Source organism: Sapajus apella, unplaced genomic scaffold (assembly GCF_009761245.1).
Source record: "Sapajus apella isolate SASKATOON/1434 unplaced genomic scaffold, GSC_monkey_1.0 scaffold20, whole genome shotgun sequence".
NCBI lineage: Eukaryota > Metazoa > Chordata > Mammalia > Primates > Cebidae > Sapajus > Sapajus apella.
This window is the reverse complement of record NW_022436960.1, coordinates 12,013,597-12,026,760: the sequence shown is the minus strand read 5'-3', so window position 1 is coordinate 12,026,760 and position 13,164 is coordinate 12,013,597. Positions and strand designations below refer to the sequence as shown.

General features: G+C 52.1%; 1 protein-coding gene across 4 annotated transcripts in view; it reads right to left on the bottom strand.

The window, feature by feature from the left end:
- GPR68 (G protein-coupled receptor 68) overlaps window positions 1-11,002 on the bottom strand; it is a 32,349-nt gene extending 21,347 nt beyond the window's left edge. The window contains exons 1-3 of one of the 4 annotated variants that reach the window (XM_032287630.1): window positions 10,912-11,002; window positions 9,522-9,578; window positions 694-2,624 (exon numbers count right to left, since the gene is read on the bottom strand). The gene's annotated coding sequence lies outside the window, so the exon portion shown is untranslated. Of the gene's footprint in view, window positions 1-693; window positions 2,811-9,521; window positions 9,579-10,911 lie in introns of those variants that run through there. The other 3 variants (XM_032287632.1, XM_032287633.1, XM_032287631.1) reach the window with 3 other exon arrangements.
- Window positions 11,003-13,164: the final 2,162 nt, after the last annotated feature.

The following is a 13,164-nucleotide window of genomic DNA, read 5'->3' as shown; positions in this document are numbered from 1 at the left end:
CAATGGCTGATAATTCATTCTTATCTCGGTTTTATGGAGGCCCAGCCGCAGCAGTGACCTGCCCAAAGCTATACAGCCTCCGGCTCCCAGGCGGGGCTCGCTCACCTGCCTGTGCCCTCTGGCTGCCGCGGCCCCCTGCTCTCCAGCTGGAGGACCGCCTGGAGGACCACCTGGACCCTGCTGCCTCAGTCCGGCCATTTGCTTGCCAGAGTAGGGGAGGGGCCCTGCAACCAGCGACCCCACCCGGCGCTGCCCCTGCCGACCAAGCAAGCAGGGGGCCAGCTGTCCCCTCCTCAGTGGCAGGGGGTGCTGGTGCTGTGTGGGTCTCAGAGCTGCCCTGAGGGCCGCGTAGATCTGGGGGACAGAAAGGCCCAAAGGGACTCGGAATGGCCGGTGCGGCCGGGCTCCGGGAAATGAAGGGCTCGGAGCCACCCACCCCACACTTTGTGTGGGGGCGGGAGTAATTACCGGGTGGCCGCGGAGCCAGCCCAGGGGGTGGGTGGCTGCTAACCCGGGCGGCGACCGCAGGCGGAGACGCCCAGCCGGGGAGAGGGACCGGGCCGCGCCGGCGCTCGCGGACAGACACCCGCGGTCCCGGCCCCGCCACGCCCCGGCGGCCCCGCGGGGCGCTCGGTGGAATGCGCTGAGACCCCGCGCGCGGTTTTCCGGGCCCGGCGCGCCCGGGACACCTACCTGCGCGGCGCGGGACTGAGGCGCCCGCGGCTGTCACCCCGCGCCCCCTCTTCCTGCCGGCGCGCACGCGGTTGGCGGGGTGGCCTGGGGACGTCCTCGGGTCTCTTCCTGGGAACGCGGGGCCACGTTGTGCTCCGATTCCACCCCCGTGTTGGGTACCCGCAGCCCTGAGTGAGGGTCCATGCCCTGCCTTTCACCCTGACCACAGTCCCTAGGCTCGGCCCCTGCTGGGAAGAGCCAGGTGGTTCAGGGACCCCCGCCCCCACTACCATCCTACCCCGGGATAGGCCCTAGAGGGGAATGAGGCACAGAGAGGGCAAACAACTTGCCCAAGGTCACACAGGTAGTACGCGGAGGCCTCGGGATTCGAATCCAGGCAGGTGGGTACAGAGCCCTCCTCCTCCCCACATCCTGTCCCAAGCCACCCTTGGCTGTTTCCTCTGCTCCTTCTACTTTTTCACAACTGCATACCTTGGCTCCTGTGGCCCCCCCCAACTCCAGAGACCTCCTGTTTCCCATCTCCTGAACTCCTGCCCCCGTCTTAAGAGTCTACATCACTTTCGAACTTAGGGAGCATTCTTGGTTGCCCCAGGCAATGTGTGCTAAACCCTGCAGGGTGCCCTTGGCCCCTTTCCAGTATTGTACTGTGGCTGGGGTCCCTGGCACACAGCTATCTCTCTACATGGCCTTTGCCCTCAGCCCAGTTATCCTGCTCAAAGCAGGGTGCCCCCATTCCTATCTGTGAAATGAATGTCTGGAATTGTCACTGCAGAAGTCTGCAGAAGCCTGGCGGTTGTCAGGACAGATGGTTGGGGTCAGGGAGAAGGGTGATTGGAACTGCAGCAGGGCAGGTAGGAGAGAGACAGCAACATCTCACCTGCTAACACTTCTGGGTGGCTCAGCGCTCCTCACAGTGTGACTTAGCCTCTAGGTGAGTCTCTGGGAGGATGGACAGTGCGTAAGAGGACAGAAGTATCCTGGCAGGGGAGGACAGGAGAGCAGGAGGAGGCAGAGAGAGGCACAGGGAGCGTGGAGGCAGAGGGATTTGCTTTTCCCACTGGACACTAGCCCAGTGATGTCCCTGCAGGCTCGAGGCCGGATCAGCCTCCTCTGCTGGTCTTCATTTTGAAATTCCTCCTTCTTAGAAAGTCTTCACAAATGGAATTTTCTGGGTTAACTATTCATGCCATCAAAATTCACATCTGCTTTTTAAAAGTTGCCAAACTGAATATAGTTGTGAAGAGTTTGGCATTGAAAGCCAAAGTGCTGGAATTTGAATCCCAGTTGTACTACCTACTAGCAGGGTGACCCTGGCCAAGCCTCTTAACCACCCCCCCACCTCGTGCCCATTTCCTCGTCTGTGAAATGGAGACACGAGGTCAAAAGAGGGCTGAGACAATTACATGAGTTAAATCAAGGAAAGCCCTTAGCTCAATGCCCAGAACATGTGAGATTCAATAGATGTTAGCTGTTATTGTCATTGTCACTGGACATTGCAGATATCCTGTTATTTGCAGCTCTTATCATTTATGTATTTATGTATTTATCTTTGAGACAGGGTCTCGCTTTGTCGCCCCCCGGAGGACAGTGGAGTACAGTGGCAGCTCACTGCAGCCCCAATCGCTCTTATCTTGTACATGGTTCCTGTGTCCTTAGTGCCTGTACACGATCTTTCATCCCCAAAACAAGTGGTTTTATTCTCTCCATTTCACAGATCAGGAAACTGAGGTTTCATAAATTGCCTGAGGGCCACTCCATTCCCAAGTCCTGACTGAGCCAGGACTTGACTGGAGTTCTGACTCTGAGGCTGTTTCTTCCAATGACTCTGTTCTGCCTCATCTTATCTCTCTCGGAAAAAGGTGGGCTGTTTGAAAGCCCATTGCCAGTTGCCAGATGGAGGACTCTTGACTGTCAGGAGGACAGAGCATGCCCTGTGGGAAATGTATTACAGAATGAATCCTGCCAGGGCTACGGCACTGCACTACCCCAGGGGAGCCATGTATGCTATAACCCACCAGTTGGTGGTCCCTAGAGTTGGCACAGTGTGCCAGTTCTTGGTGGCCCTGTCTCCTCCCTCTCTTTCCTTTTTCTTTTCCTTTTTTTGAGACAGAGTCTCCCTCTGTCACCCAGGCGGGAGTGCAGTGGCACGTATCAGCCCACTGCAACCTCAGCTCCCTGGGTTCAAGCAATTTTCATGCCTCAGCCTCCTAAGTAGCTGGGATTACAGACGGGTGCCACCACGCCCAGCTAATTTTTAGCATTTTTAGTAGAGATGGGATTTCACCATGTTGGCCAGGCTGGTCTTGAACTCCTGGCCTCAAGTGATCCACCTGCTTCAGTCTTCCAAAGTGCTGAGATTACAGGCGGGAGCCACCATGCCCAGCTATGCCTCTCTTTTTCCACCCCACATTCTCCGTTTACAGGTGCCTAAACATATCCAGTGCCTTTCACAGTCTTAAAGCTGTTAAAACAAACTCCCTTTGGATTCATGCTTCACTTTTTAGAGACAGATAGTATGGCTCTTATTATAGTTACTTAAAGATCTGGAACTGGCCAGTGGAGTCTGCAGAAGCTTGGACTGTTGCCAAAATACAGACTTGGGACTTCTGACCATGCTTTCCCTAAGAAAATGCTGGATCTGGAGAACCGTATAGAAATTCATCATGTTGCTTGCAAAGTCACTTTTGGCTGGCTTTTGCTGTTTCTTGGTGTCAAGATGTCCAGTCCTTGGCAGAGGCAACATAATTTGTTGTTTTGTAAGTAAAACCTGGCCTTACAAGCAACAAAACAGCTCATTAATGGTAAAATGAAGCACACATTGTCTTCGAGAAACTTCCTGAGCCTAGAGAATGTAAATTATGACCCATCCTCTTGAAATGCTGATTGGAAATGCTGCACTAATAACTATCTTTCTCGCCCACAGAAATGATCTCCCACATTGGGCTGGGCTCCAGAGACAGTCTGAAATTCACCACTCCCAATGCAAGTGATGTTTGCATCCATTTCTTCTTTGCCAGTCTCTTGTGGGTTTTTCTTTTTATCTTGGCATCTGTAAAGGCAGAATCTCTACACAGGGCCCGAGGACAACTCATTCGCTGCATTTCCCCAATGTCAAACCCAGAGTGACACACTGCAGGTGTCCAGAAAATGACAGCCAAAGAAATGTGTGAAAGAGGCTCCCGCACCAGAAGGGAGCTGCGTACTTTCTATGCCTATCCAGATCCAGTCTCCATTCCCCTACTCTAAGGATTATGTCACCGGCTCCCTGCCCTCTAGGGTCTGCTAGGGTTGGACAGGAAGCACTAACTGGAGATCAGAGGATGGGAGGAGAGTGAAGACCCGGGAATAGTGATCCACTCTGCCAGGGTCGCTTCAGGTTGGCTGCTTCCCTTGGCTGAAGGTGTCAGCTCAGCTCCTGTCCAGTCTTTCTCCAGCCCTTCTCTCTCCCTTCCTCCTGCAAGCCGAGGGCTAGTAACAGCTCCTGAGGCATGCCAGACCCACCATCCCTTAGGCCCCTTAGCCTTGTCCACACGTTTGTGTTAAACTCTCATCAGTTACCCTGCTTGAGGGTGTCATCTGCTTCCTGCTGAGTCTGATTGATACTGAAATGGATGCATCAGATATATCCTCACTGCAAACTCATACTAATAGAAGAATGTGCATATATCTCAGAATGCAAAGATGATATCTATTTGAAAATTACTGTTTTTCCACTTCGTTCTTCCAATTAGCACAGCTGACTGGCCTTAGAGGAAATCCCTCTGTATCCCCTAAACAGAATGAGTCCCTACTTCCTCCCAAGGTTCTAGTGCCAGCTTGTCTCAGTCCCTGCACAGGCCTGAGCCTTCTCTTGCTGATCCACCCTGTCCTGTGCTTCCTGTCATCCTGAGCATTCTAGAGCAGAGCATCCAGCTGCCGAATCAGGTCGGTAATTTTCCTTTTGGGAAATACTCGCTGATGATGAGTCAAGTACCTCTCAGGACAGTTTCAGGCAGAAAGAGGCTGGTTTTCTTTCCTAATAGTTATTGCTTCTGGCAACAACCACACTCCAGCAGGCTCAGGCCTGAGCTGATGAACGGGACAACCTGATGACCACCACAAAGCTGCATCTACTCCCATCCAGCTAATCCGAGGGCTCTCAGACTGTGACTAATGGGGACATCTGAGGGCAGAACGTTTGGAGGCCAGGGAGGAACACGTCCAGACAAGGTGTGAGCACACACATCTGGAGGCCTGGGGAGCCCATGGCACATTCCTGGCTGGACTTGGGATTCCAGGAGGAAGGCTTCAGGTTGGGTTTGCTCAGGCTGAGACAGTTTGGGAGAGGGGGAGGGCAGGGAACTTGAGCATCTGAATGCCTGGGTTTGAATTCCACATCTGTTGCTTTTTGGCCTGAGAGCTCTGGCAAGTTATGCAGCCTCCCTAGGCCTTGGTTTCTGCCTCTTTAAAATGGGGTTAACAGTGAAGATTGGTGTAAGAATCACATATAAAGGTGCTGTCAAGAAATCTTCTTGAAGGCTGGGTGTGGGTGGCTCATGCCTGTAATCCCAGCACATTGGGAGGCTGAGGTGGGAGGATCACTTGAGGCAAGGACTTCAAGAAGAGCCTGGGCAAGTCTATAGCCATAGCCATAGCAAGACCCTGTCTCTATTTAAAGAAGAAAAAAAAAGGAAAGGAAATAAATTAATTAAACGGAGGTGTGGTTGACATAGAAATCAGGATATCAGCTTCGCCAGGTCTAAAAATAACAGGCTATACTGGGAAGGCACAAGAGGGGGCTTTGCTGACAGAAGTAGCATGGCCCAGGCCGGGCTGTTCAGCCCTGGTCAGCCTCTGGCTTGGTTCTCTGCTTATGGAGAATGGCCCCAATCCTAGCTCCTCCACTTATTGGCTATGTGACCTTAAACGAGTGACATACTCTATGTGCCTCAGTTTCCTGATATGCAAAATGGGGATAATAACAGTACTGGGCCAGGCGCGGTGGCTCACACCTATAATTTCAGCACATTGGGAAGCTGAGGCAGACAGATCACTTGAGGCCAGGAGTTCAAGACCAGCCTGGCCAACATGGTGAAACCAGTCTCTGCTAAAAATACAAAACTTACCCAGGCATGGTAATGCCCGCTTGTAGTCCCAGCTACTCAGGAGTCTGAGGCAGGGGGATTGATGAAAGGAGGCGGAGGTTGCAGTGAACCGAGATTATGCCACTGCACTCCAGCCTGGGCAACACAGCAAGGCTCCGTCTCGAAAACAAAACATCAAAAACCAAAACAACAAGAAACAGTACTGCGCAGGGTTGTGGTATTAACTGAGCAAGTATGAAACTCTTAGAACTGTGCCTGCCCTGGGAATGCTCAAGAGTAAACGTTAAGCCATTCCTTCATCCCCCGATGCCCGTGAAGGCTTCTGTGTTCCCATCTGGCTTAAGAGTGTAGGCTTCTTTGCGGCAGTGAGCTGGGTACATGGTGATCACTTTTCTTTGATTTGCTACATAAGATTTGCCTTCTGTGGGGCTCACAGGACTTGGTGTGTGGATGCTGGCGGGGGACAGGGATGGATCTGAGTGGTATTTGGCACCAGAAACTTTTCCAGCCTGAACTGCCTGGAACCCCTAAAGAGAACCATCGGCAGCTCTCCCTGCAGCCCTCTTCGATCATGGCTGAGGTGCCTATAATGAGGTGTGGATGGTGGGACGGTGAGGAAGGGCTGAAATGACAGAGCACTGGCGGAGAATTTGTAGCCTAGACAGGGGCCTCACCTAGAAAACCTTGGGGAAAATTCTCCCCCCGAGCTGGGCTTCAGATCTTCTTGGCCTATTCCAGGCATCTTGAGGGCAATAATGGCGCCAGAGAGGCAGTGTAGCCTAGAGGCCAGGAAGGTGCACCCTGGAGCCCCACTGCCTAGGTTCAAATCCCAGCTCTATCACATGCAAAGTTACTTAACCTCTGTTCCTCTGTGAAATGACAATGATGGTACCTAACTCATGGAGTGTTGTGTAATGTGCCTGGGGCAGTAAATGTCAGCTACTAGGAATATTCCACCAGTCAGCGTGACCTATGACTACCAGGGACAGCTACTGTGGTAGGCAGAGCAACAGCCCTCAAAGATGAGTGTGCCCTTGACAGGGTGCGGTGGCTCACGCCTGTAATCCCAGCACTTTGGGAAGCTGATACAGGTGGATCATTTGAGGTCACGAGTTTGAGACCAGCCTGGTCAACATAGCGAAATCCTGTCTCTACTAAAAAAAATACCAAAAAAAAAAAAATTTTTTTAGCCAAGCATGGTGGTACATGCCTGTAGTCCCAGCTACTCCCTATTCTCTCAAGGCATGAGAATCACTTGAACCCAGGAGACGGAGGTTGCAGTGAGCCAAGATTGTGCCACTCTACTCCAGCCTGGGCAGCAGAGCAAGACTCTGTTAAAAAAAAGAAAAAGGGCCAGGCGCGGTGGCTCAAGCCTGTAATCCTAGCACTTTGGGAGGCCGAGGTGGGCGGATCACGAAGTCAAGAGATCGAGACCATCCTGGCCAACATGGCGAAACCCCATCTCTACTGAAAATACAAAAATTAGCTGGGCGTGGTGGCGTGTGCCTGTAGTCCCAGCTACTTGGGAGGCTGAGGCAGGAGAATTGCTTGAATCCGGGAGGCAGAAGTTGCAGTGAGCCGAGATTGTGCCACTGCACTCCAGCCTGGCGCCTGGTGACACAGTGAGACTTTGTCTCAAAAAAAATAAAATAAATAAATAAAAATAAAAGAAAAAAAAGAAAAAGAAAAAGAAAAAAAGATGACTGTGTTCTAATCCCCAGTACCTGTGAACATGTTACCTTACACATTAAAGGGACTTTGCAAATGTGATAAAGACTTTGAGATGGGGAGATAATCCTAGGTTATCAAAGTGGACCCAATGTCATCACAAGGCAGAAGAGAGAATCTGAGTGATGCAGCGAGGGGAGGGCTCCACCATCCACTGTCAGCTTTGAAGATGGGAGGGGGCCACAAGCCAAGAAATGCAGGCAGGCCTGAGATGCTGAAAAAGGCAAGGAAATGGAGTCTCCCCTGAATCTCCACAAAGGACCTGGCTGGCCCTGCTAACACCTTAATTTTAGCCCTGTGAGACCCTATTCTCACCTCTAGAATTCTAAAATAATGAATGTGTGTTGTTTTAAGATGCTAAATTGCTGGTGATTTGTTCTACAGCAACAGGAAACTAATACAGCTGTTGAGCCCCAACAGAGCTGCGTCCTTGGAGGGTGGCCCAAGTGGAGCCACTCCACAGTGTTTCCTGAGCACCTGTGGTTTATGTGTCACCCACAGCCCCTGCCCTCTGGAGGTGTGGGGAACACACGGGACCATGGAACTGAATGCATCCTGGGTATGCGTATTGAGAACCATGGAATATTCAAGAGCAGGAGGGCTCAGCGTGGATCTCTCAGTTAAAAAAAGGCCTCTGCAGAAGCTGGACCCTTGGCAGGGCTTTGAAGGATGGAGGGTTTAGATAAGGACAGGAAGGAGGGCAGGGAGAAGGAAAGAAAGGCATAACTGGAAGGGGCCAACGGGATCCAAGTCAGGGAGGCTGACTTAGTTATTCATTCATCAGCTCATTTAACACCCGTGCTCTAGGCTCTGCGGCCGGGGTAAGGCGGGTGCCAGGACAGTGAGGTGAGCAAGACAGACCTAGTGGTTGTTCTTATGAAATTTACACTCAGGAGTAGAAGACAATAAGCCGTTGCAATGAAACATGGTAAGCATTACAGCAGGAGAGGTTTAGCTTGTGAAGGGCACATCAGGGTGGACTTCCTGGAAGAAGTACCCTTTAGTTGATAACAAGATGAACTGAAGATTTGTTTTACATCACTCCGGGTGCTCTGTACTCAGCAGGTGCTGACTGAAGGAGTCAGTGATTATTTTTATTATTCCCTGTGCAAGCCTTTTTTTTTTTTTTTTTTTTCCTTGAGACAGAGTCTCACTCTGTCACCCAGGCTGGAGTGCAATGACACAATCTCTACTCACTACAACCTCTACCTCCCAAATTCAAGCAATTCTTTTGCCTCAGCCTCCCGAGTAGCTGGAATTACAGACATGCACCACCACACTCTGCTAACTTTTGTATTTTTAGTAGAGATGGGGTTTCACCATGTTGGTCAGGCTGGTCTCGAACTCCCAACCTCAGGTAATCCACCCGCCTCAGCCTCCCAAAGTGCTGGGATTACCAGCGTGAGCCACCACGCCCGGCCCCAGTCCTTTCTTAATCTGTTTTATTACACTAAGGAGAAAGCCTCGCATGGGTGCTAGTATGCCTTTAACCACTCGCATCCTTGCTCGTCTCCTTTTGTAGCCTAGAGATCAGGCCTCAGGTATGTCCCCAGCTGCTAAAGTTTAATAATACTGCTGCCTAGTCCCTTGCTTTTATTTGTTTAATTACCTTCCTTTGTGGCAAGGGGTACTGATTTTTTATTTCTGGAAGTAGATTATAATTTCTTTTTTTAAAAAAATGTATTTGTGTAATGGAACCAAGAAGGGGATGTTCTGCCTTGCCCTGGAATTGACCACTGGGTCCAGGTCCTCTTCAGTGCTGGGGCGTGAACCCACTCCCCATCAGGACTTCCACCAACAGCAGCCCCCACACTTCACAGTCTCCACCCCGCGACATACACAGTCAGTACTGGGGAGGGGGAGGTAGGAACAGGGGTTAGAGGGAGAGCAGCTGGAGGCTCTGAGAGTCTCTGAGAGCTGGAAGCGGGGCTACTCTCTTTAGAAGGTGGGTTCCTATCTGCTCTCTGTGCTCAGTTAGGAGCCCCAGGGGTTAATCGGAGGTAACAGGATTTGTACCTCAGGGGCCTGGAAATGATGAACTCTGCCCAGGAAGTTGAGAAGCACAGATGGCATCTGAAAATAGTGATGGTAAGACATAAGTTTCCAGTTTCCATTTTTGAGTAGAGGTCTCGCGGTATTCTAGCTCCCAAGGTAAAATATTCAAATGAGAACATTATGTGTATACTAGACATGGAATATATGTATATCCTGCCCCTAGTAATGCTCAATAATAAATGTTAAGCCATCCCTTCATCCCCTGGTGCCCATGGAAGGCTTATGTGACCCCACTCCCCAATCAAGACTTCCACCTGGAACTTGAAGGGGCTGAGGTTTTCTGAAACTGGTTAGAAGGGAAGACTGGGATGAATACAGCAAGAACAACATTCTGAGAACAGGTATGATTGGAGGATAATGGGCAGGGAGGAGCCAATGCTCCTGGTCTTTTTACTTTGGGTGGGAAGTCAGGGAAGCCTTCCTGGAAGAGGTGATTCTGAATTGAAACCCAAAAGCGACTAGATCCTGGGACTTCTCTTGGTGACTGGTGTGTATGATGCTGTGGATATGGAAGAGGCCCTTGAATGTTGACAGTAGGGGCTTAGGGCTTTCTCATTGGTCCAGGGGTGTATTGCAGGGGTCCTCTTAGTTTGATTCTGATCATCTTGGGCAGGAAGGAGAAGCAGGGCAGCTTTCCCACTGGCCACTGTGAATAACAGTCTGTCTCTCATGTAGATTGTGAGTTACATGGGCAGTGACCAGCTCCCTCCACCTCAGGCCAAAGCCCAGCAGAGTGCCCGTTTTGCTGAATAAATGAATGAAGGATAAAATGAGAGTTAAACAAAATAATGTGTGAGAAGTAGCTGGCACCAGGCGGGCATTCAGTAAATGTTAGTGTGCCCCTCCCTCCTCCTCCCACCTCTCTCCTCCCTCTGGGCCAGGGTGGCATGGCATTTCCCCAGCCTTATGGGATGCCACTGAACCCAGGCCTCCAGCCTGGGCGCGGGTCCTTGGACGACTCCTGCAGTGCTCCTCTCTGTGCCTCAGCTGCCACTATGTCCTCAGGGGGTCCGGGCAGTGCTGGACTTTTGAGATCTGCCCCACCCCAAGAACACTGGGCAAGGGAGCCCCTCTGGTCTGCCGTCCCCCCAAACACCACCCCATGACACCCTGAGGGTGGCTGGTCCCTGGGCCCCAAGAGCCCCATCCATTTGTTTCCTAGCACAGAGACCTGCCTCAGTCCTTCTTCCGCTCCACTTCCCCCAAAGGCCTCTATTCCACAGAGCGGATTTGAATTTTCCGCCCCGGGAGCCGGCGGGGAGCCGGCATCGCTGAAGGTCAGCCGTCCCCGGGCGCGTCCCCGTGCTGCCGCCGCCGTCAGCCCTCGCCCCGGCCGCCCGGCCGCACTCACCTCGGTCGGGTCCCGGGTGCAGGAAGCGCGGCTACGGCTCCGCTGGGCCCGCGGGAGGGAGTGGCCGCGGGGACGGCGCCTGCGGGGCGTGGCAGGACCTGCGCGGCGCTCGCTGTGCGGGGTCCCCGGGCGGGAGGCGGAGGCTCAGCTGCCCACCCGGCCGCGGGGACAGAGACCAGGCCCCGCCGGACAGCAGGGGGCGCGGGCGCAGGCCGACAGGGCACCCGCACCCCCCACCGGCCTGGGGAGGGTGCGCCTCCCGGGACTGCTCCTGGGGGCTCGGAGGGGCTCAGGTTTTCCTCCCTGCCGGCCAGGCTGCCTGGATCCCTGCCCGATCTATTTGTGGTCTCTTTGGGGGAAGGGAAGATGGGAAGCAGGTGGCTGGTTCTGCCTCTGCTCTCAGATGTGACACGATGAACCCAACTTCGTGGGGCTGGGACAAAAGGCCGGAGCTTGAAGGGGGGACATTTCTGCGCCCGATTTCGGACTATGGACCCTGCCCGGTGGAGATCACTGTCCCCCATACGGATGGAGAGGTGATGGGCTTGCCCCTGGGCCTGGGGTCTGTCATTCCCCAGGCCGACTCTCTGCTCTCTCTGGAGAAGGGCAAGGAGGGAGGGTGGAAGGTGAGGGAAGAGCCCGGACAGAGTTTCCCTGACTCCAGACAAGCCAGAGGGGCCATTCTCTGTGCCTTGTTCAGGAAGAAAACCGCGTCTTTCAAGCCTAGGCTCCTCCAGGGCTGAGTTTGGGGGCAGCTGAGCCTGCGGAGGCGGTTGTTCTGCCACTGGGCCTGCCTCAGCAGACCTTCGGACTGTGATCCCTGTGACCATCCTGCCCACCTGGTACCCCTCCTCTAAGGCCACTCCTGGGGCTGAGAGGGCAGAAATGAGAGGGAAACAGCCCAGGACACAGCAGCCGGCATAGCTGCACATACAGCTGCACACACCAACGTTGGTGGGGATGGTTAGCTCTGCAAAGCCCCCAGCTTCTCTTCTTGCTCCTCCTTTGGTCATTTCTGCTTGGTCGTTCTGACTCTTCCCCTGCAGCCCATCCCTAAGAGGCGGTGCTTCCAGTGCAGGAGCTGACCTGTGCTGGCTTGTGGAAACACATCAGTGAATTTCCAGGAGTTTTGCAAGCCAGTTGTTCAGCACGCCGTCATTAAAAATTAACTTACGTAAACCTACCATCAAGTAAGTTACATGAAAAGCAAAGGTAATACTCAAGACTCCCCACTTCCTAATTATTTTACTGGTACCCATGCTTTCAGGTTACACCTACTGTACCTGTATGGTGGTATTACATCGTGGGGTGCTACGGCACATCTCTTTCTGGTGAAGGAAATCCCAAAATATTTCACCCCAAAATATGGCTCCCTGGTACAATGAGTATTTTGAATTCAACACCTTTAGAGATCAATAAGCTGGAAGAAACTTTCCCCCTATCTACAAAAAGAAAGGACTGCATCACCAAGGGGAGCAGTGTTCTTGTACTCCCCCACATCATCTCATTACCCATTACAGCAAAGAAGACCCAGAATGTGAATACATCTGAACAGACCCTTTTTCAAGACAAAAAGACTGTTTCCAAGGATCGTATAAATTCCAAATAATTTTACAGGTTACTTCCTGTTGCCCATCCAGTCATTCTCCTTAGTAACCACTTATTGCCCCTCAACAGAATTCTTCTCCCCCTCCCATAACCTGCTCTGCCAGGACCCGAGACCCCACTCTGTCTGTAATCTCAAGACAGTATATAAGTTTCTGGACTTCACTAGAGGGGGTCTAGTCTTTATTCTGAAGCCCCTCATGTATACATGTTAAATCTGTATGTCTTTTCTCCTCTTAATCAATCTGCCTCATGTGAGTGGTTTCAGGAAATCTTGAGGGGCCAAGAGCTTCCCTGGCCAGCTCTGTGTTAAGTGATGTGTTCAGTGCCGACAGCTTGGCCTTGGCCATGGTGACAGTACTTATACCACAGAAATTGGTAAATGTGATAAACTCGGGCTTATGTTTTTTCATTTCATTGTCTAGTGTTTCTAGACTTAAGAATGATACAGATGTCTTGGGTGATTATGGTATGTAAATTATATCTTGATTTTTTAAAAATTGAGATTTTTTTTAATCGCAAAGATTAAGACCGGCCTGGTGTAGTGGCTCACACCTGCAACCTCAGCACTTTAGGAGGCCGAGGCGGACGGATCACCTGAGGTTGGGAGTTCGAGACCAGCCTGACTAACACGGAGAAACCCTGTCT